Source organism: Schistocerca piceifrons, chromosome 2 (assembly GCF_021461385.2).
Source record: "Schistocerca piceifrons isolate TAMUIC-IGC-003096 chromosome 2, iqSchPice1.1, whole genome shotgun sequence".
Lineage (NCBI taxonomy): Eukaryota > Metazoa > Arthropoda > Insecta > Orthoptera > Acrididae > Schistocerca > Schistocerca piceifrons.
This window is the reverse complement of record NC_060139.1, coordinates 767,400,003-767,421,366: the sequence shown is the minus strand read 5'-3', so window position 1 is coordinate 767,421,366 and position 21,364 is coordinate 767,400,003. Positions and strand designations below refer to the sequence as shown.

The window sequence follows — 21,364 nt, the reverse complement described above, 5'->3', positions numbered from 1 at the left end:
GTGTCTGAGTATGCTCTTGTTTTCTGACAAAAGCTAAGGCCAAAAATTTAGTTGTGAAAGTGTGACTGTCTTTTCTACGTGTCTGTCTGCGACTCAGCAATCATCTTCATGATGAGTTGTTACCTATCCTCATTAGTACTGATTGTCAGAGTATTCACACAAGTTACCTGTTGGATGGCCAACGGCCTTGCCACAGTGGTAACATTGGTTCTCGTCAGATCACCGAAGTTAAGTGCTGTCAAGCTGGGCTAGCACTTGGATGGGTGACCATCCGGTCTGCCGAGTGCTGTTGGCAAGCAGGGTGCACTCAGCCCTTGTGAAGCAAACTGAGGAGCTACTTGATTGAGCTCCAGTCTCGGAAATTGACATACGACCGGGAGAGCGGTGTGGTGACCACATACCCCTCTACATCTGCATCCAGTGACGCCTATGAGCTGAAGATGAGACAGCGGCCGATCGGTACCGTTGGCCCTTCACGGCCTGTTCAGGAGGAGTTTAGTTTTTTTTATCTGTTGTATGGGTGGATCACCGCGATCTGATTTCATCAACATGATGTCTGTGACACGAGTGGACTTCCATGACAAGCCAAAGCCACAGGCCATTTCTGGGAGTGTGTAATGGATCGGGCCTGCCAGTCTGAAGCCCATTGTTTCCCACTAATGTGCAGGCTCTACTCGTCGGATCTAGTCTCACTGATCTGCCCACAGGCCAGGTCTGTTTGTGTGTGACATAATGAGCACATTTTCATGGTTTATCCATGGACCCAGGACTACGGTGCTCCTCAGCGTGCCAGAAGGCATGGATGATGGATTTCAGGAATTTCGACTGTCTCACCCCGAAGTACATTGTCCAATGTGGCATTTTATAGTCATTTTATTTATTCTAGTACATTTGGCACTTTGAAAGTAGTACATATATTAGAAAGTATTGAAAATAATAAGCAGAAGAAAATTGTGGCAGTCACTGGCAGTTTGTACGCTATGTACTCATATGTTTTTCAATAGAAAAGTCACACAATACATGTAAAATGAAATGATCATGTGGCATTGATGACCGGGAGGCCCCATCCGGGCACGTTCTTCCGCCTGGTTGCAAGTCTTTGATCAGGTGACACCACATTAGGTGACATACGTGTAGGTTTTCATGAAATGATGTAGAGGACGACACAACACCCAGTCCACGAGCAGAGAAAAATCTCCAAGCCAGCCGGGAATCGAACCCGGGCCTCCTGCATGGTAGGCAAAAATGTTACCACTCAGCTAAACAGGCAGACATACAATTCCGCTAAAATACGAGTAATAGATGTAACATAGTGAATAGTAACTGATAACAATGAGCATAGTAAAATGAACATTTTATTGGCAGTCACACAAGTGGTTTACACAACTCTTCTCTGCCTTATGCCCTTCTTTCAAGGGGTCCACTTTTTTTTAAAGTTATTTCTGAAATAAGTGAAGGTATTTTAAGTCTGTCTTGCAACTCCAAGGAAATGTGTATTTTTGTCATCAAATGTCTTTCGTTTTATTGAAATAAAATATCATCAGTGTTCTTAATGAAGCACACATACCATTTGGCTTGCTTTCTCCACCTAAAAAAAAAGTTTATTTAAAAGATGTTGATGTTAGTACTTAAGATTTTTGCCCATACATTTAGAAATACAGTAGTCCCTAAATTTTTTTGTCAACTTATGTCTTTATTCAACCTTGAGATCTCAAAATGTCTCAGGAAAAAATGCTAAAACTTGTTTAGAAATCAGGGAAATATCAGGGAATTTCACTTGAGGCAACATTGGACATACTCTGAAAGTGATGTGTATGGCTAGGTGCAGAGTGAAGTAAGTTTCTGTAACGGATTTTCAGTAAGCAATGCATAAAATTGTAATTTTATATCCAAAAGAGATTGACCTGTCAGTCTGCAGTGCTCAATGATAGACGTCGATTGATCTATACAGGGTGTCCCAGGAGGAAGGGTCAATATTCAGAGGCCTGACAGGATGCTCAGTTGAAACAAAAAGACTTTCTATAGGCATACACCCTATTGTGAATGCTTTCCGAGGTGGAACACATTTAATGTTGCTAGGTCCAGTCGTTTTACAAGAATAGGTGATGGGACACAATCACTTGCATTTTTTGGAAAATTTGTTTGTTGAAAAACTTAGGACATTCCTTTGGTCACATGGCTTGTGATGTACTTCTAGCGTGATGGAACCCCTCCACATTTTACCAGATATCTGAGAGAACAGCTCAACCACACTTACCCCAATTGCTGGATTGGTTCTGGTAGTACAATTAACTGGCCACCAAGATCAACAGACCATATGCCATTAGATTTTTGTTAATGTGGTTGAATGAAGTTTGAGGTGTACAAATGAAAGGTGAATATGTGAAATGAACTGCTTGGTCGCATAATGGATGCTGCTCCTTTCGTTAGGGAATTTGCGGAAGCGCTCAGATAAGCAACACAGCACGTTCTCCCAAGAGTGCACAAATGCACTGAAGTTGACACTGATTTTTTGGGGACTAAACAACAGCTGTAATGTGATGTGTACAATAATGCTTAGAGATAAATTTGTTAAAAATACATATTTTGCAGTAGCTACTTTGTAAACCATATGTTGTAATATTTACTAAGTGCTGTACATGTGTAAACATGACAATGTATTGAATAATGTAGAAAATAAATAACAATGTAGAAAATAAATAACAATGTACATTAAATCTCAGAAACCACATGGAATAGGGCATATGTCCATATGAGGTTTTCTGCTTCAAATGATCGTCCCTGTCAAATCCCTGAATATTGACCATTCCTCCTGGGACACCCTGCATAAATATACGTAAACGTACAGATACATGTCTTGCATGTGTAACTAACCAGTGAGAGCAGTCTAATTGGACACTTAATTAGAGTCAGCTTAATTAATAAGCCAAAACAATACACAATCAACATGACAGTAAATTTGGCAAATCTATGAAAGCTTCACCTACAACATTTAGGTTATAAGAATTGTGTGTTTCATTGTCAACTTTAATTGATTATTCAACATTTTGTGTAATTTTGGACATAATACAAATATGGTTAGATAGTTGTGAACTCTGCAGCAGTGAAAGGAGCAGATCGTTTCTGTAAGGAAGAGGTGCCATCATGTGTGTGAAATAATTATACAAGGCACAGAGAGCAAAGACTGAAATTGATCGCTGCAACTAAAATATATATTTATTCCGCTTTTTTTTGTGGGCAAGGTACTTAATGTAGAGTAAAGTGTAATGTGTTATTTTATTCACTTTTTTGTGCACTTTTGATGACACATCTAGTTTTAAGATTGGATTATTGTGAAAAACTTGTAATTAAGCCTGGTGACTGCTCAGTTGCTAAGTGATGGAGATGCATGGCTTTTCCGTGGTAGGGTGGTCTGAACTTATAAAAAGATGGCAGCCTTCTTGTTTATTCACAATTGCTTGGGCAGAGTCGAAGAAACTATGCTGATCGGGGTGGTGATCGAGACACGTGCTTTTGTGTTTATTTCAGCACTGATCGACATATAGAATCACTTTATTGTGTGACAATCAGACTTGTATATTTTGTGTATAGTGTCAATCCAAACACTGAACAATTTTGGGTTGTGGATGCATGTTGTTTACTGGTTATCTTAATTATACAGTGAGTTTAATACACAGTATGTTTGGGGCTCGAGCTATTTAAATCCACTTAACTCCAGTTATGAGATTAATCACCCGCCTGCATTCAGCGTGTGACAACTCAGAATAAACTGTTATTATTCAACTTTAAAAATTGTATGTGGGGAACATTATTTAGGTTACTGCACTTATATTTGACCTAACATTGCTTAATCTGATTCGTACATCAGGAATGCTGTATTATTTTAATTAAGAAAAGCACACAGGTACAGTGAACAGAATCCCCTAAGACAAAGCAGAGACAGAGCCAAACAACTTTTATTTCAAAATATTTAACAATACAAGTTGCACAGTCAAAGTAAAATAATAAATTATGTGTAATAGACACTGAAAAAGTACTTAGAGAATGGATGAGTTAAAAAAAAAAATGACAACTGACACACATCTGTCACATTATATCATTTGTCTTTCCTAAGAATCATCAAGCACATTTTCTCTGGTGTTTTGGCAGTTATTGGTGACTTCATTTTTCATTTGTCATTTTTACATTGTGAAGTTGGAGTTAGCTCAAACAATTACTGCTCATCATATCGTTCATGGGACACCTACTGGCATCAGAAAGCACCAGTTTGTTTCCCATCACAAACAAAATTATTTTTAAATCAGAGCCTTACATGCCCATTTGATAGATGCTCCCAAAGTAGTCTAGTTCAAAATCTGCTTCATTGATTCATATTAAAAGGAACAGTAAAAGACGGAGAATAAATGGCAATCCAGCTACTACTCGGTACTGCTACATGTTTGGTGGTAGCAGTCATTGCAGACCAGAACAGTGCCATTGTTGCTGGAGTGTTGATTATTTTTCAGTTTTTAGTGTCCCTGCTAATATACAGGGTGTATCAAAAAGAATTATTCAATTTGGCGTGTCTGTACTTCTGAAACTAATAAACATATACAGTGAATTTTGTTTTTTGATGAACGGGAAACTCAAAAAGTTTTTTTTTTCCATAGGTGTTCAATATGCCCCCCCCTTGGGATGCATGGCATATGTCAAATTGGTATTAAAATTGTTCCCACATTGCAGCGAGCATGTCTTGAGTTATAGTTTCCACAGCTGCTGTTATGCGATGTACCAGTTCAACCATTGTTGTTGGTAACAGAGACACATAAACAGAGTCTTTTATAAACCACCACAAGAAATAATCTCATACAGTCAGGTCCAGTGACCTTGGAGGCCAGTAATGTAAGGCTGAATCATTTGGTCCAGTGCAACAGATTCATTGTTCAGTAATCCTTTGATTTAAAAATTCCTGCACTTCCAGATGCCAGTCTGGTGGTGCCCCATCCTGTTGGTAAATGAAGTTGTTTGAATCAGTCTCCAACTGTGGGAAAAGAAAATTCTGAAGCATATCGAGATATGTGCTTCCTGTAACAGTGTTCTTGACAAAGAAAAATGGACTATACATCTTCTCACATGAAACTGCATAAAAGACATGAAATTTTGGAGAATCCCTCCCAAGATGTACAGCTTCATGTGGTTGTTCCGCACCCTGTATTCTGACCTTGTGACACTTCACCTTTCCATTTAAATGGAGTATTGCCTGATCACTAAACACGAAGTGTGGAAGAAAACTGTCATCCTCCATCTTGCCAAGAACGAAATTACAGAACTCTACACATCGTTGTGTATGACCTTCACAGAGAGTTTGCTGAAGCTGAGTTTTGTATGGATTCATGTGTAAACGCCAATGCAACATATGCCAGATGGACATTGGGGACATGTTAACGTGTCAAGCTGCATGATGAATGGATTTCTGCAGACTGTGAAACTATGGTGGATGCATTCTATGTCTGTGTCAGACACTTAGTGATGGCCTGGCGATTTGCCTTTACACAAACAACGTGTTTCTCGGAAGTGTTCATACCACTGTCTAATGCCTTGTGCTGTGGGAGGATCCACACCATGACTAGCACAAAAGTAATGCTGAACAGTTTATGCTGATCCATACTACGCAATTTTTATTAGAACTGAAGTGGGCACACACTGCTGCTACCTAGCGGGAACCGTGTAAAACTTGAGAGATTGCTCTTTCCAACAGTACATTGCTCACATACATATCTCAACTAATATAAAAGTTATGATTTTTTTAAGAAATTGATTGATTCTTTTTGATACACTCTGTATATTGATAAAACACACATCACAATAGAGTAATCTGGGCTCTTTCTATTAAATGGGCACATAAAATTCTGCTTCAGAAATAATTTTATTTGTAACAGGAAGCAAACCTTCACTTTCCTTTGACACTGGGCACCGCATGAATGATATTATTAGTGGTGTTTATTTGGGCTGATTCCAGCTGGACATTGGAAACTTGAAACTGTAGAGACCTGCCAAAATGCCAGAGAATGTGCCTGACGACTCTTAGCAGAGACATCCTGTATATACGGTACACTTCATAACACACTAGACACTAGTGCTTAACACTAAAAACTCACCAATTTTCTAGGCTCATTTCGCTGATCAGTTCTTCAGACAGACAGATGGCACGGCCTGGGGATGTCAAAAAAGCATGGCAGCATGGTTTGGTCCTAAAGCAATCTACAAGTTTGTGTGGTAGGAGAAGTGAAAAGTGTTGAGAAGTTAAGTGAACAATGCAATATTATTTTTCGTGTTATTAAGCTACTACCCAACAAACTGAATACCTGGCCAGGGTAACAGCACTGTCATGTTTGTGTCCAAGAAAGCGCGTATGCTCCAGTTATCATTACAAGTGGAGCATTGCCACATACTACATATCTATATGCCAATGCCGTGCATAACACAACAATTAAATGTTGAGCAGCACTATTGTTTGAGAATACTCCTGTACGCTTTGCAGCACTATTCACTGTGTAATGTTATGAATCCTTGTTTGCTCTGAATAAACAACTGTCTGCTTTAATTCTGATACTTAATTATATATGTATGCCTTTTTGGAAACTGTCAACTTGTTTAGTTTCCTTTTTTTAAAACAAACTACCAAACACACAACAATTTTATCAGTTTCTTCGTTGGTGTTTCAAGTCCAGTTCTGGGAGCCAAATGTGTGAATACACTTGTTAAAATAATCTGGTCTATTTTGCTAGGCTTCAATTTATTTCTTGCAGAAAACTGTTTCATTCCTATCCGCAGAGGATATATTCTAGCTTCTGTGGCTGTCTGATTCACACCCTCACTCGTTATTGATTCAGTTATTAAAACATAAATGCATTGAGTGTCAGCAGGCAACACATTGTTTTGCAGTTGTCTTTCAGTGATGCTCTAAGCTGTGTTGCTTTAATTTGTTCGTTATTTTCTCCTTTTAGAACTGCAAGAGATGCAGTCTAAATGAATTTTCAGTCTTTGATATAGAGTCAACATGGTGACATTCGAGTCAGTATAGCTCTCGTGGTCCAACCCCATAAATGTCATGTAAACTACTCAGTGTGTATCTTAGATGTACAAGATAATGCTTGATGAAACTGCACTTTTGTATGAGATGTCAGAAAAACTTGACCATTCTGCTATGTACGATAATGTGTTGGGAATGAAGGAAAAAGACAGACAGTGAAGAAATGAGTATAGTACAATGTACAAACTCTGTCCACATGCCCTAACAGGCCCACCAGTACCAACTTACTGCTGCATCATCCTCTGCCATTGGAGTCATCAGATGCAGTGGGGTGTGGTGTCAACATACTGCTCTTTCAATAGTTAATTTTTATGACCTGGAGCCACTACTAAGTTGTCAAGTAGCTCCTCAATTGGCATATGGACCTGAATGCACCCCGTTCCAGTCCTCCCACCAAGGAAAATCTCTGGCAATACCAGGAAATGAATCTGGGTTCTCCGCACGGAAGTCAGCCATACCAACCACTCAGCTCCGACTGTACATGGATAAGCCAAAAAGAAAAGACAGTCTTTATAACAACACTTTTTATTGAGATAATAAAGTTGCAAGCAATGTTATCTGTCTACAGAATCTCCCTCACTCTGTATGTTTGTTGTCCATCTCTTGAAAAGCTTCCTAATTCTATCCTGGACGAAGCTTTGTGACACCATCTACATGCACTCTTGAACCGACTTGACAACCTCATCCTCTAGCAAAAACTGGGATTTATGCAGATGCTTATTCTTCATTGGACCAAAAATGTGAAACTCACTTGTAGCTAGGTCAATACTCTATGATGAGTGCCACAGAAACTCAGACTCCAGCTCTTAAATGCACTGGATTGTTTTCCCAGCTGTTTGTGAGGGTATTCTTTATGCTGCAAAAATTACACCTTTCCGAAGCTTCCATATTTTTCGTTTTTATTTTCGCTTTCAGATCTCACAGTATTTGCTACTATTCACTGTTTGACCTTTAGGATTGCAATTGATCAGGAGTGAAAATTCATATCTCAAAACAATGTCTAACCATGTTTCTTGCCAAAGCTTGCTCTTTGATCTTATTTGCTGTAGGTGAAGATGTAAATTTCTGCACTATACTCTGTAGTTTGTAGTGATTGTCCAGTTTCTCATCAGTGGTTACTGTGCGGCTGAGAAAATCTTCTCCTTCCACTTCAGAGTGCTTAATATGTGATTTAGACATATCTAAGTGTTCCCACTGGTTAATGTTTGTCAGTTGATATGGTACCCAAAAGGCACAAATTTTTCAAAAGTGCAGAGATTCATTGACGTTTGCAAATGCTGAGCTGTGATGGTTCAACTTGTTCACAGTATCGTAATTCTGACAGGATGATCATGATTAATCATTTGCTCAGTTTTCTTGGTTTTGCTGTGTAGTTTTGAAATGGGTGGGCTTCTTGAACTCTCTTCATAGCAGAAAGATACATGGCCAGCCAATTTTTCATTCACTAAGACAGCTATCACCACTCTGCAGTTGCTTACAGTGAACAATCTCTGCTGCTTTAGTCACATCAAAGTGCAGAAAACATATAATTCCTTTCATTTCTGGCTTGGTGGTTCAAATCCCTATCTGGACATTCAGAGCTAGGCTTTCCGTAGTTTCCTTCAGTTAATGTGAATACCTGCTAAAGTGAATTTGAGTAGGACATGACTGAATTTCTACATCACCTTCTCTTTCCTTCCTTCCTTCCTTTTTGCTTACAGTTAGTCCAGTTTAAACTCATTAATATAATCTACATTTATTTTTAAATAGAAAAATAGGTTGAGCACATATTTACCACATTTATTGGTTTAATTATGATGGATCTATTCATATATCTTAACAACAGTGTACAAGCTTGCAAAATGAGGTGGTGAGCCAGACAAGGATCGAATCTGTTTTGCAGATTAATGGTCATTAGTAAGGTAGGCTGGCCAGTGTAAGTGTGGTTTTTAGGCTATTTACCACTCCCACTTAGGCAAATGCTGAGCTGGTTCCCAGTCAGAACCCCAAAGATGTATACAAACAGTTATTGTGTTTTAACACACAGAACAAAGTTTACACGACTCACAGATAAATACTGTGTACAGCTCAGCTCCCTGAGGTTAGTTGATGACTATAGCAGCAGAAATGGCGTCCTGCCAAAAATTTAAAATAAAGTAAAATTGCCAAGTTTCAAACCATGAAAAACCACAAATCCTGTACGACGAGATAAATACTCAGGAAAATAGAAAAAGTGGTTGAATTTGATGGTAAAAGTTGGAATGTGGTAGAAGTATAAGGATACTGGGCCGCAAATTTATTAACATACTTATTAAAAACACAAACCAATTTATTAAAACAAAGAAAATGAGCCAAGATAATCTGAGCAGCTGCCCCCAGAATTAATTAAATTTCCAACAACACAACTGTTGGCAGATATTACATAACTTTCAAAAATGACTGAATGAAATTTAAAAACAATTTTTTTTGAGAACAGCATTAATTGGAAAAAAAAGATAGATGCTTAGCACAGAGGTCTAATCAAATCACAAATCTATAAAATTAACCTGCATATTCCACATTACAAGTTTCAAAAGCATATTGAAGGTAGCTCACAGGTCATTAACGTCAGCCATCCATTATAAAATGACTGTTTGCAGATAATTAGAAATAAGACCACTGATTCTAAGTAAGCAGAATAACATTAAATTCAAAGTATAATACAAGCTGGAGTTGCAGAGCCAAGCAATTTCTCTTTTTTCATGTAACTGTGGATGGCGATAGCCACTAGAGAGACAGACATTCTCAGTAAAGGTATTTATCGTACCAAGGCCTTATTAGTTGTACCCACAAGATAAACAACAGATACATCAAGCTATCCTATAATATATGAACCACTGACTAACAAGTTGCATTTACAACACAAATACACACTGTAAATATCTTCGAAAAAAGCGAACATTGCGCATGAAGCACCGGTTCCGAACAAAATGACAGACTTAGTCAAACTACTCAAGCACCACTAGTTTTAGTCACACACATTCACAGAAACATAACTTGAGTGAGATCTACGATAATGATCGAAGCAGACGAAATGAATTAAAATTTGTTCTGCGGCCGGGACTCGAACTCTGGTCTTCTTGCTTGCTAGGCAGAAATGCTAACCATTACACCACTGCAGTATGACGGTCAACATTGTTCAAACAAATTTCGGGCTTGCAGACAGTTGTCGTTCAATACTTTGCACGATATTTCAACTGGGCACCTGCCAGTCATCTTCAGGTGAGCCGTCGCAGACTGGCGAAAACGTCCTCCGTTCCACAATATATAGCGTACTGTAACTATTCTGCGCATGCTTCAAAAACTTGATAGATGAACCACACTGCCCACCGGCAGCATCCTCACTGGTGGAATAGCGGAACTCAGTCACCCTCTGCATTGCTGTTTGCCGCGGCTGTCGGCGCACTCTGTCGTCTTTGATTAGAGCAAATGATGGGATTCCATGCACTGTCCAGCTGGTAGCCACTGTCACAGTTTAACAGATTTTCCACCAGTCATATTTCTACGGATTCTTTAATAATGGAGTCCCAGAAAGATGTTGCTGTGGACAAAATCATTGTTTTCTCATACTCCATTGAATGTCCAGTAGAAATACAATGTTCAGCAGCAGCGGACTTGCTTGGCTGCAAAAGGCGGGTGTAACGTTGATGTTCAGTGCAGCGTTCTTTCACGGTGCGTGTGGTTTGTCCTATGTAAGCCATACCACATTGGCACAGTATCTTGTAAATTCCGGCCTTTCGTAGTAACAGATTGTCCTTAACTGATCCCACAAGGTCCCCAGTCTTCGATGGTGGGCGGAAAACCAATTTTACCTGAAATTTTCTGAGGATTCTTACTATTTTAAACAAAGTGCCGCCAACAAAAGGAAGATAAGCTAAAGATTGTTCCGGCATGTTCTACTCTTTATTCACTTCCTGCTCCTTGGTTTTAACTGTTAGTGCCCTGTTAATCTGCTGGATGGAATACCGATTTTCACTGAATACTGTCTTTAGATGGTCGAGTTCTTGAGGTAAGCTATCTAGATCCGAGACAGTATGAGCTCTATGAACAAGTGTTTTAAGCAAACTCATGGTTTGCAATGGGTGATGGCAACTCGATGCTTGCAGGTATAAATCAGTATGAGTGGGTTTCCGGTAAACTGAATGCCCTAGAGAACAATCATTCTTCCTTCAAACCAGGACATCCAAGAAAGGCAAACAACCATCTTTCTCTATTTCCATGGTGAACCGGATGTTGCTATGAATGGAGTTAAGGTGATGAAGAAACTCCATTAATTTATCTTCTCCATGAGGCCGCACTATGAAAGTGTCATCCACATACCTCCAAAAAACTGTTGGTTTCAGGGCAGCTGATTCAAGCGCTCTCGCCTCAAAATCCTCCATAAAAAGGTTTGCCACCAAAGGAGACAGGGGGCTAAACATGGCAACACCGTCAGTCTGTTCAAAAAATTTTTGATTAAACATAAAATAAGTTGAGGAAAGAGCGTGCCTGAACAAAGCAGTGATATCAATAGGAAACATGTTACCGATCAGTGTCAAAGAAACTGCAAGAGGAACTTTTGTAAAAAGTGAGACCACATCAAAACTTACTAGAAGGTCTACACTGCTAAGATGAAGAGCCCTCAGTCTATTGATAAAATCAGCTGAGTTTCGTATGTAATGTGAGCACTTGCCCACAAAAGGTCTCAGTAAGGAAGCGAGATGTTTTGCTAAATCATATGTAGGATCTTCAGTGTTGCTCACTATTGGTCGCAGAGGAAGACCCTCTTTATGAACCTTTGGAAGGCCATACAGTCTTGGAGGTACACAACCATGTAGTCTTAACCTCTTGATGGTCTCGTGCGGTAACGAGGAGGAATTTAATAGTGCTGAAGTTTTCCATTGTACACATCCTGTAGGATCGTAATCAATCCTCTTATAAGTAACAAAGCAGTTGCATTACATTTGTCAGCTTTCAATACCACTACGTCAGGGTCCTCTCTCATATTTCATAACCTTTCTGCAGAGGTTAAATTACTGCGTTGAGTAGGAGCCTTCAACAGAGCAGGCAAGTTTCCCTTCTTATTTCGTTTGCAGCATCCAAAGGAAGACTTCGTACAGCTTCTTCAACACCACACAAAAAATTATTATTGGCGGTGCTATAGGTTTAGGTCAACATTGCTGCATGAAGTACCTAAGCTGAGTGCCTTCCCCAACACAGACTTCAATTCATTTTTCCCTTACATATTGTCACTACTGCCAGGGTTCTCTGATATTGGCAAGCACCCCAGCATTGGACGTAATGGGACATCCTTGTACCATTTGGTGATCTTATAGAGCTTATAATTAAATGTTTCCCTGAGACATTTAAGTCTCTTTATTATCTACAATAATGATCGAAGCAGACAAAGTGAATTAAAATTTGTGCTGCAGCTGGGACTCGAACCTGGGTCTTCTTGCTTGCTAGGTAGAAATGCTAGGTAGGAATGCTTCATCCTATCCATTATTTTACACAGCTCCAAGATGTCTTGAATGTAGTATGCTGTAGCTTTTCGTGGACGCTATGACCTGCAATTTAATTTATCTTCAGCCTTGCACTTTTGTCGTTGTGTGTCGCTGAAATACTTGCGCAGTTCCGCCTGTAATATTTCCCAGCTTGTGAACTTCTCCTCTTTGTTCTCATACCATTGCTTAGCAGTGCACTCCAGATAGAAAAATACATTAGTCAAACACACGGTGTCATCACATTTGTTAAATTTGGCTATACACTCATATACCTTCAGCCACTTGTTTGGATCCTGGCCATCGTCACCAGAAAACCCAGAAGGATGTCTCATGTGGCAGCACACAGTTGCTGTTATCATAATATCCTCTTCTTCTTCTGTCTCTGATAGAGTGCGATCTGTTGAATATGGCTCGAACTCGGGTTTCTCGCCACATAAATGGTGGCTCTGTCTTGGCTTGGGTTGTCGATAATGTGCGCTATCACATGTTCCAATAACCAGTGCCTCCACCAGAATAATGTCACATAGAAGAAGGTGTAATTAGATGAATGACAAACACTAACTTCACTTAACGAAGGTTCATTCAGCACTTGCACATACAAGAGCGCGGAGCGAACTGCCTCTGGCCAGAACACATACAGTATATATACAGCTACAGAACATTCCAGTACAATGATTCTTGACATTTGTGGATACTTGTAGAATGTACTTGAACCGAATATAGAAATAAAAAATATACAGTCCAGGTGAGTTTTGAACTCACGACCCTCATGCAACAGTTTAGTATCATTACCACTACACCATCATGCTACTCAGCTTCTTCTGTGACAATATTAAAACTCTGTAAGATTACATTTTTGTGCCATATTCGTTTCACTTCCAGACTTTTCCTAAAGCTGGCAATGGCTTTTGCTTATCTGTTTTCCCACATCTTTCCTTCCAGATAAACAGGAGAGTCTCTGCTGAGTTTGAAAAGTTAGGTGAGGATAATGACAGATGGAAGCTGTAGGTGTGAGCTGGATAGCTCAGTTGGTAACAGTTGCAGATTTGTATCCTGGTACAGCACCAACATTTCATCAGAAAGTTTATTTTTTGATTGATTTTATTAAGCAACATTATAATGAATGACAGAAATCCAAAATGGAGTCCCTTTCTGGCTCACTTTCGGGCCGTGCAGGCATGTGTTGATAGCAATGGTTCCCGCTCATTATTAGCCGTGCTGGCTGCAATAGCTTCTCAGGCAGTTTGTTGCCTGCAGTGGGCAGGTCTGTGGGCCAGCATTTTTAAGCACTGTCACAATCAGGAAGTGCTCTCAAAGTAATGGGCGGTTGAGCAGTGTGAACACTTGAGTGGACACTGTGACATTGTGTTTTTGGTCACTGCGGATCCTGTGGGATTGAGTTTTAGGCTTGAAGACTTCTCATTGAAAAAGTTATCTCTGCACGATGCACAGAACCCGATTTGATCTCGGCATTTGAATTTGCAAGAAGCTTGTGTCCACTGTGGTGCAAGGCTGAGTTCCTGTCTGTCAGTTTCAAGAATTGGGTGTAGGGGCGTTTGGTGAATAGCATCCAGTGGTTCCAGATGCTTAGCAAACTCACCGTAACACCTATTTCATGGCAGCCTTTGGTCAAGCAGTTAACTTATGCTTTGAGCTGCAAGAAATTATGGTGAGCATCCGATTACTAAGTGATGACTACGTTGTGTCACACAGAGACTATTCTAACTCACCATCCCGGTTATCCATTGTGACATGTAAGCATCTCCATTCTCAAATACTTTAAACGATCTCACTCAAATAGATCTTATAATTAAATGTTTCCCTGAGACATTTAAGTCTCTTTTTATTATCTACGATAATGATCGAAGCACACGAAATGAATTAAAATTTGTGCTGCGGCCGGGACTCTTGCTTTCTAGATAAAAATGCTAACCATTACACCACCACAGTACGATCGACATTGCTGCACAAAGTACCTAAGCTGAGTGCCCTCCCCAACACAAACTTCAATTCATTTTTCCCTCTCATATTGTCACTACTGCCAGGGGTCTCCGATATTGGCAATCACCCCAGCATTCATTTCGTCTGCTTTGATCATTATCATAGATAATAAAAAGAGTGTTGCTGAGAACATGTATCAGGCCCTACTACTGAAGGAGGTTCCGACAGCAGACGACTTCATAAAATGGTGCCAGTATATCAAGACAATGCATCAAAAAAGAATTTCACGCAAGAAGTTTGAACGGCTTCCAAACATCGTATCGATGTCTGTGATGGAGGAAGCAACTGATTTCACAAGTGTAGTTCATCATATAGTGAGAGAGGAAGTTCAGAAAGCACTTGGATTGCAAGGCGAGCAAAAAACCGAGACACTTCAAGAGGTCATAAGGGAGGAAGTGGAACCCACATTGAAGCCAGTCTCTCATCCTTCATTTCCCTTTAAAATGGTGAAAAACTTGAGACTCGGGTGGAGTTACCTTCCTACAATGCTGCATGAGGAACCTGTTTGGGCACCAAGGAAGACTGACGTCTGGAGGACCCAGGATAACCAACCAGTATGTTTCCACTGTGGACGACCAGGACATGTGGTGCGCTGTAGTCAAGAAAGGTGGCGGATATTTGATGATGCCCGCACCAGAAGACAGCAGACCGATCTTAGCTGACGCCAACTCCGGAGCGATGAAGATGAACAAGAAGATGTGGGTGCAGGACGACGTAGGTCACCATTGCCGCAAGCTAGCTGCTGGAGAGGACACTCCCCAAAAGTCCGATCGAGGTCTCCATCGTCATTTAGGAGCTCCAGCCTATCACCTAGCCACTGCAGCATGGAAAACTAAAGGGTGCAACCTTTCCTTGGAGGTGAGGCTGCTGAAGAGAAAAATCCTCTGCCGTTGATCACTACAAAAATGATAGGAAACTACATCGATATCCTCATGGATGGCTGACCAGCCCAAGCCCTTGCGGACTCTGAAGCATCATATTCAGTCATTTCGGAGAAGTACCATCGCCAGTCACAGAAAACCGTATTCGTTGACAGCAAAACATCTCTGCTGAAGGTGGCTAATGGGAAATATATAAAACCTACAGGAAGATGTACCATTCCTGTGGGTATAAGTGGCCATACACAGCCCTTAGAATTCATCGTCTTCCGAGAGTGTAGTCATGACATTATGGGACTGTTTGAAAACTTCTCAGGCAATTATAGATTGTGATCACTTAAAGATTATGCTAGATGAGATGAGATACTGTGGACAGGAAGATGCGCATCCGAGACTATGTGTGCTGGATGAAGTGATCATTCCTGCGGTCAGCTGTAGAAAGGTACCTTTCATGTGTCATGCCATGCATCAGCCCATGGATCTTGTAGTGGAATGTAAGAGAAGCATACCACTGAAGAATAGCTTGGTCATGCCAGCCTCTGTCATCTCGTTTAAGAACGGATTCGTTGAATTGTGTCGCCAAGAACCACAGATCCTTCCAAGACGCATGTGCGTAGCAAACGCTGAGCCGTTAATTGAAGAACACCTGAGCATCATAGACACCTCCCATGCTGAGTCTGGGGGCGAAATTAGCGCTACCACTATGAGACAAGATCTTCTAGGTTGACTCTCACCAGACATCACTAAGGAACAACAGAAGAAGCTACTTGCCATTCTTCAAGAGTTCTCTGAATGCTTCAATCCACAGGTCAAGAGCAAATTCGACAAATCAATGGTGAAGCTCTGGATTAGCACTGGAGACCATCAACCAATAATACAGAGAGCTTTTCCAGCAACGGAATGTCAAATAATTCGCAATGAGGTAGAGAAAATGATGAAGAATGACGTCAATCAGATTTTGCAGAGCCCATGGTCGTCACGAGTGGTCCTCGTCAGGAAGAAGGATGGCAGTTGGTGCTTTTGTGTTGATTGCAGGAAGCTTAATAGGATAACTAAAAAGGACGTTTACCCTCTTCCACAAATTGATGATACACTAGATTGTCTGAAGGGGGCTAAGTTTTTCTCAGCCATGAACATGTACTCGGGATACTGGCAAATCGAAGTAGATGAGGCTGATCGTGAGAAAACCTCATTCATCATTTTAATTTCTATATTTGTTTCGAGTACATTCTAGAAGTATCCACAAATGTCAAGAATCTTTGTGCTGGAATGATCTGTAGCTGTATATATACTGTATTTGTTCTGGCTGGAGGCAGTTTGTTCTGCACTCTTGTATGTGCATGTGCTGAATAAACCTTTTTTAAGTGAAGTTAGTGTTCGTCATTCATCTAATTACACCTTCTTCTACGTGACATTATTACATTGATTGTGAGCATCTAGTTTCACAGGTGTCTACTTCAAATGGTTCAAACGGCTCTGAGCACTATGGGACTTAACATCTGAGGTCATCAGTCCCCTAGACTTAGAAGTACTTAAACCTAACTAACCTAAGGACATCACACACATCCATGCCCAAGGCAGGATTCGAACCTGCGACTGTAGCAGCAGCGCGGTTCTGGACTGAAGTGCCTAGAACCGTCGGCCACAGCGGCTGGTAGGTGTCTACTACTATTGAATGTAACATTCAGTTATTGTTTAGAATTAAAGTTGCAAATAAAAAGAAAATATCTGTACCTACACATAGATTTATGTAATCCAAAGTGAGGCAGGCAAAAGGGAATATATGAGTCTAAAAATGAGACTACCAGAAAGTGCAAAATGGCAAAGCAGGAATGGCTAGAGGAGAAATACACAGCTGTAGAAGCATGCATGACTGTGGGAAAGCTAGGTACTGCGTATAGGAAAATTAAAGAAGTCTTTGGAGATTAAAGAAGCACATGTATGAATACTAAGAGTTCTTATGGAAATCCAGTACTAAGCAGGAAGTATAAGCTGAAAGGTGGAAGAAATATAAATTATGTTTGCAAAATACTGACATAAATTATTAATAGAAGAATGGAGAAACCTGTAGAAACTGACCTTCGGTAGAGATCTACTTAGTTTCTAGAGAAACATAAAAACACATACTGATGCTATGACTTGTCTTAGAAGATAAGAGTGAAGAAAGGCAAACTTACATTTATAGGATTTGCTGACTTGCTTTTGACAATGTTGACTGGAAAGCACTCTTCAAAATTCTGAGGTGGCTGGGATAAAACAGAGAGAATGAAAGGTTATTCACAATTTCTACAGAAACCAGACTGCAGTTACAAGTAACCAAGGAGAAATAAAAAGCTTGAGATTGGCCCCTGACCGAATGTCAGAGAAGGCAAAGGATCTGAAAGAACATTTGAACACAATGGATAGTATCTTGGAAAGCAGTTACATGTTAAATATCATGAAAAGTAAAACAAGGATAATTGAATGTAATCAAATTAAATGAGGTAGTGCAAAGGAAATTAGATTAAGAAATGAGAGACTAAAAATAGTAGATGAATTTTATTACTTGGGTAGAAAAATAAATGATGATGGCTGAAGTAGACAGGACATAAAACACAAACTAACAATATCACGAAAAGCAATTCTGAAAAGGAGAATTTGTTAACATCAAATATAAACTTAATTGTTAGAAAGTCTTCTCTGGAGGCATTTGTCTGGAGTATAGCCGTGTATGGAAATCAATCATGGGCAGTGAACAGTTCTGACGAGAGAAAGCCGGAACTTTTGAAATGTAGTGCTGTAGAAGTATGCTGATGAATGTATGGGTCGATTGGATAACTAATAAAGAGACACTAAATCAAATTGAGGAGGAAAGAGTTTTATGCTACATTTTGGCTAAAAGTAGGCTTGAGTTGGTAGGACACATTTGAGACATTGTGGAAATGGCCAGTTCGGGAATGAAGGGAGGTGAGGGGGTGAGGGTGGAGGTAAACATTGTAAAGAGAGATCCCAAGGCTTGATTACAGTGAGCAATTTCAAAAGGATGAACATTGGAGTAGTTAGGCAAAGATGAAGAGGTTTGCGTAGGATAGACTAATATTGAGAGTTACATCAAATCGATCTTTGGACTGTAAGACGACAACAACAATGAAAGTGCAAAACATTGCACTATGTGTAGCAAATATGACACAGCAACAGTGATTTTTAGAATTTGCTAATTTTAAGAAGAAATTGAATTTTTACTTTCCCCATTTTCAGTTACTTGTATTTTATCTTAATTCATTAAGTTTCTAAAACACAAAATTATGTACCTCCACATATCAAATATAAATGGACTTGACATATCAAATTCAGGTGTTCTGTTGTTTCTACAAATAAATTTATTTTTCTAGTATTACATAGGCTATTTAAATTTATTTTTCTAGTATTACGTAGGCGATTTTAGCTATGCGGACATTAGTATATAGTCTAAGACACTTTTTTGTGCCCATATAATTAAAATCATGAATGTTGTAAATACTGTCTGTAAAAGTCTGTATTGTATTTTCTGGTTCTCTTGTACTACTTGAGGAGTATGATGAAATATGCAGATTCCTGTTCACTTATACACATTTGGCAAATTTGACTTTTTTCAAACTTAATAAATTTGTCAGTACAGTGATAATATTGATGTGGCTTGTCAAAACTGGAAGACATAGAAAATTTGGTATGTTGTAATAAACTCTTGTGATGGTTTGCCTACTTTATTTCTTCGTTGATTGTCCTCGGTGTCGACATACTTCATTGTGATACTGGCTGAAAAAATAGAGGGTGGAAGTGCAGTACTGTCTACTGTAAATGATGTAGCCGACTGATGCACAGTTGCATTTCACAGTAGTTTACTTTCACTGTTCACAACCTCTCAATAATACACAGTTATATATGGCCAGTGCACTATTGTTTTAACTTTCTATAAGCCTCATTAATAGTTTGCAGGCAAACCTCCACGCACTGTTACAATAGTGTACTATTGAACATCTATGAGCATTAAAACCCCAACCACAAAGTTCACACTTCTTGAACAATAGAAAGGTACAGATGGAGCAGACACTGTCATTGTTTTAACACACACCCTAATTTTGTAACAGTTATTTCACAGTTAAGTTGAAGCATTGTTGTTCTAACCAACACAGGTCTCCTCTGAAACATGGCTGTGGACTGACTGTTTCAGGACCAAAAATTGTGCCTTTATATATCCTAACAATAATAGGTGCTGAAACTACACATTGTTCAAAGTTAAATTTACAGAAATTATGATTAAAACTTAACTTGTTAAATTAACTGAATACATCAAAAAATTCCATCTTTTTAAGTTTCTTCTGCTACAAGAGTTAGGCTGAATTATTTGTTTAAATGATGAAATTAACAGATAACATTACACAAACAATAATTCTGACAAAACTGTTAATTACTTTGGAATTAATTAATGGCTGGCTTTGCTAACATGTGTTTGAATATAGTCAAATAGATCTTTTAACAATACTATTAGTTGTTCCTCCAAATGTTTATAATTAGACAGAATTTGTATTTGTATATAAGTCAACAATAGAAATTAAGGTACGAGCCAATTACTGATTTCGCCCTATAACAAAAATATTAACTAGTAATAGTCAAAATAAATTAAAAAATCAATTACATACATTAAATTAAGCACAAAATGAGATCTGGTGCTATATTATTTAAAACTGAGGGCCACCCTTTCTCTTTTGTGAAAATCCAGATTATACTCAAGTATGTTAATGGTAATTAATTCAAAAATGAAAAAATAAATTTTAAGGAGGCTGATGGCAGAACAAGAGTGGAAGTAAAAATATCCCAGCTTGCTTCATCACACTCTGGATAAGATTGTATGCAACTTTACATTGCTAGTCTGATAAAATAGGGATGATATTAATGTTGTTCAGGTTTGGTCCAGATATAACGATACTGAAGTAAAAATTAATTAATTAAAGATGTTTGTACAATGCTTTAATGTTCTCCATGCATGAATTTCCAGCATCAGTACACTGCTGTAGAACCTTTTTGGGTCTTCATCCATCTCCTCGGTGTCAGTAATCACAAAGCGGCTCAGGCACTGTATCAAAATTGTTTTGACCACCTCAATTACTCCAGACACAGTGTCCTTTCAGGCTCATTTTGGTCCAAGGAGCAAAAAGATGTTGATGGGAAAAAGCCAAAGTTGGATTTTCACATTGTTGTGGCCGTATTAATGTACTGTGTTAAACCACTGCCTCTCTCACAGTTAACTATGTGTGATTGGGTGCCTTGTCATGTTTCAGCATTCAGGTATCAGTGATTTTCAAAAATCACATTTTTTGTGGATGACACTTTTTATGTCAAAGAAGCCAGTGATCATCATCTCAGTTATTGATTTGGTCATGTGGCCTATTTGGTCTATGACAAACATTTGTATCCCACTCAGCATTTTACCTTTGTCTGTGGAGCATACTTGAAAATTTTAATTTATCATCAGTTACCTTTCTCTCTAAAAGATTTGGATTAGTCTCTGAACATTCCAACAGTTGGCAAGAAATTGTCAGAGAATGTTCCTTGTGCTCATTTAACAAAACCAGCACCAACCCTCCACTTTTGCAAAGCATCTGTTGCTATTGAATGCAGAATGAATTTCACTGAGTTTGCTCCTATGATTATGAAAAAATACGGTTCAAAAAGTCTCACTTATTGCCCAAATTTTCATTCTTTTGAGTCAGTGTAGAACATCCATTTCATTACTTTTCTCTGGCATCTTTCTAGCTACCATTGAGTCTTTTATGCACTCAGAAACAAGTGTTCTGAATGTGACAACATTCTTGTAAACCTTGTGGATCATACTCAAAGTCTCCATGGGAGATTTGTTTAGTTTAACACCTGATTTGATGGTCTGCTGTGTCTTG

The 21,364-nt window shown here is 39.1% G+C and overlaps 1 protein-coding gene across 2 annotated transcripts in view; it reads left to right on the top strand.

The window, feature by feature from the left end:
* The window catches only part of LOC124776927 (U7 snRNA-associated Sm-like protein LSm11), a 129,082-nt gene that overhangs the window by 46,049 nt on the left and 61,669 nt on the right, over positions 1-21,364 (top strand). The window lies entirely within an intron of this gene.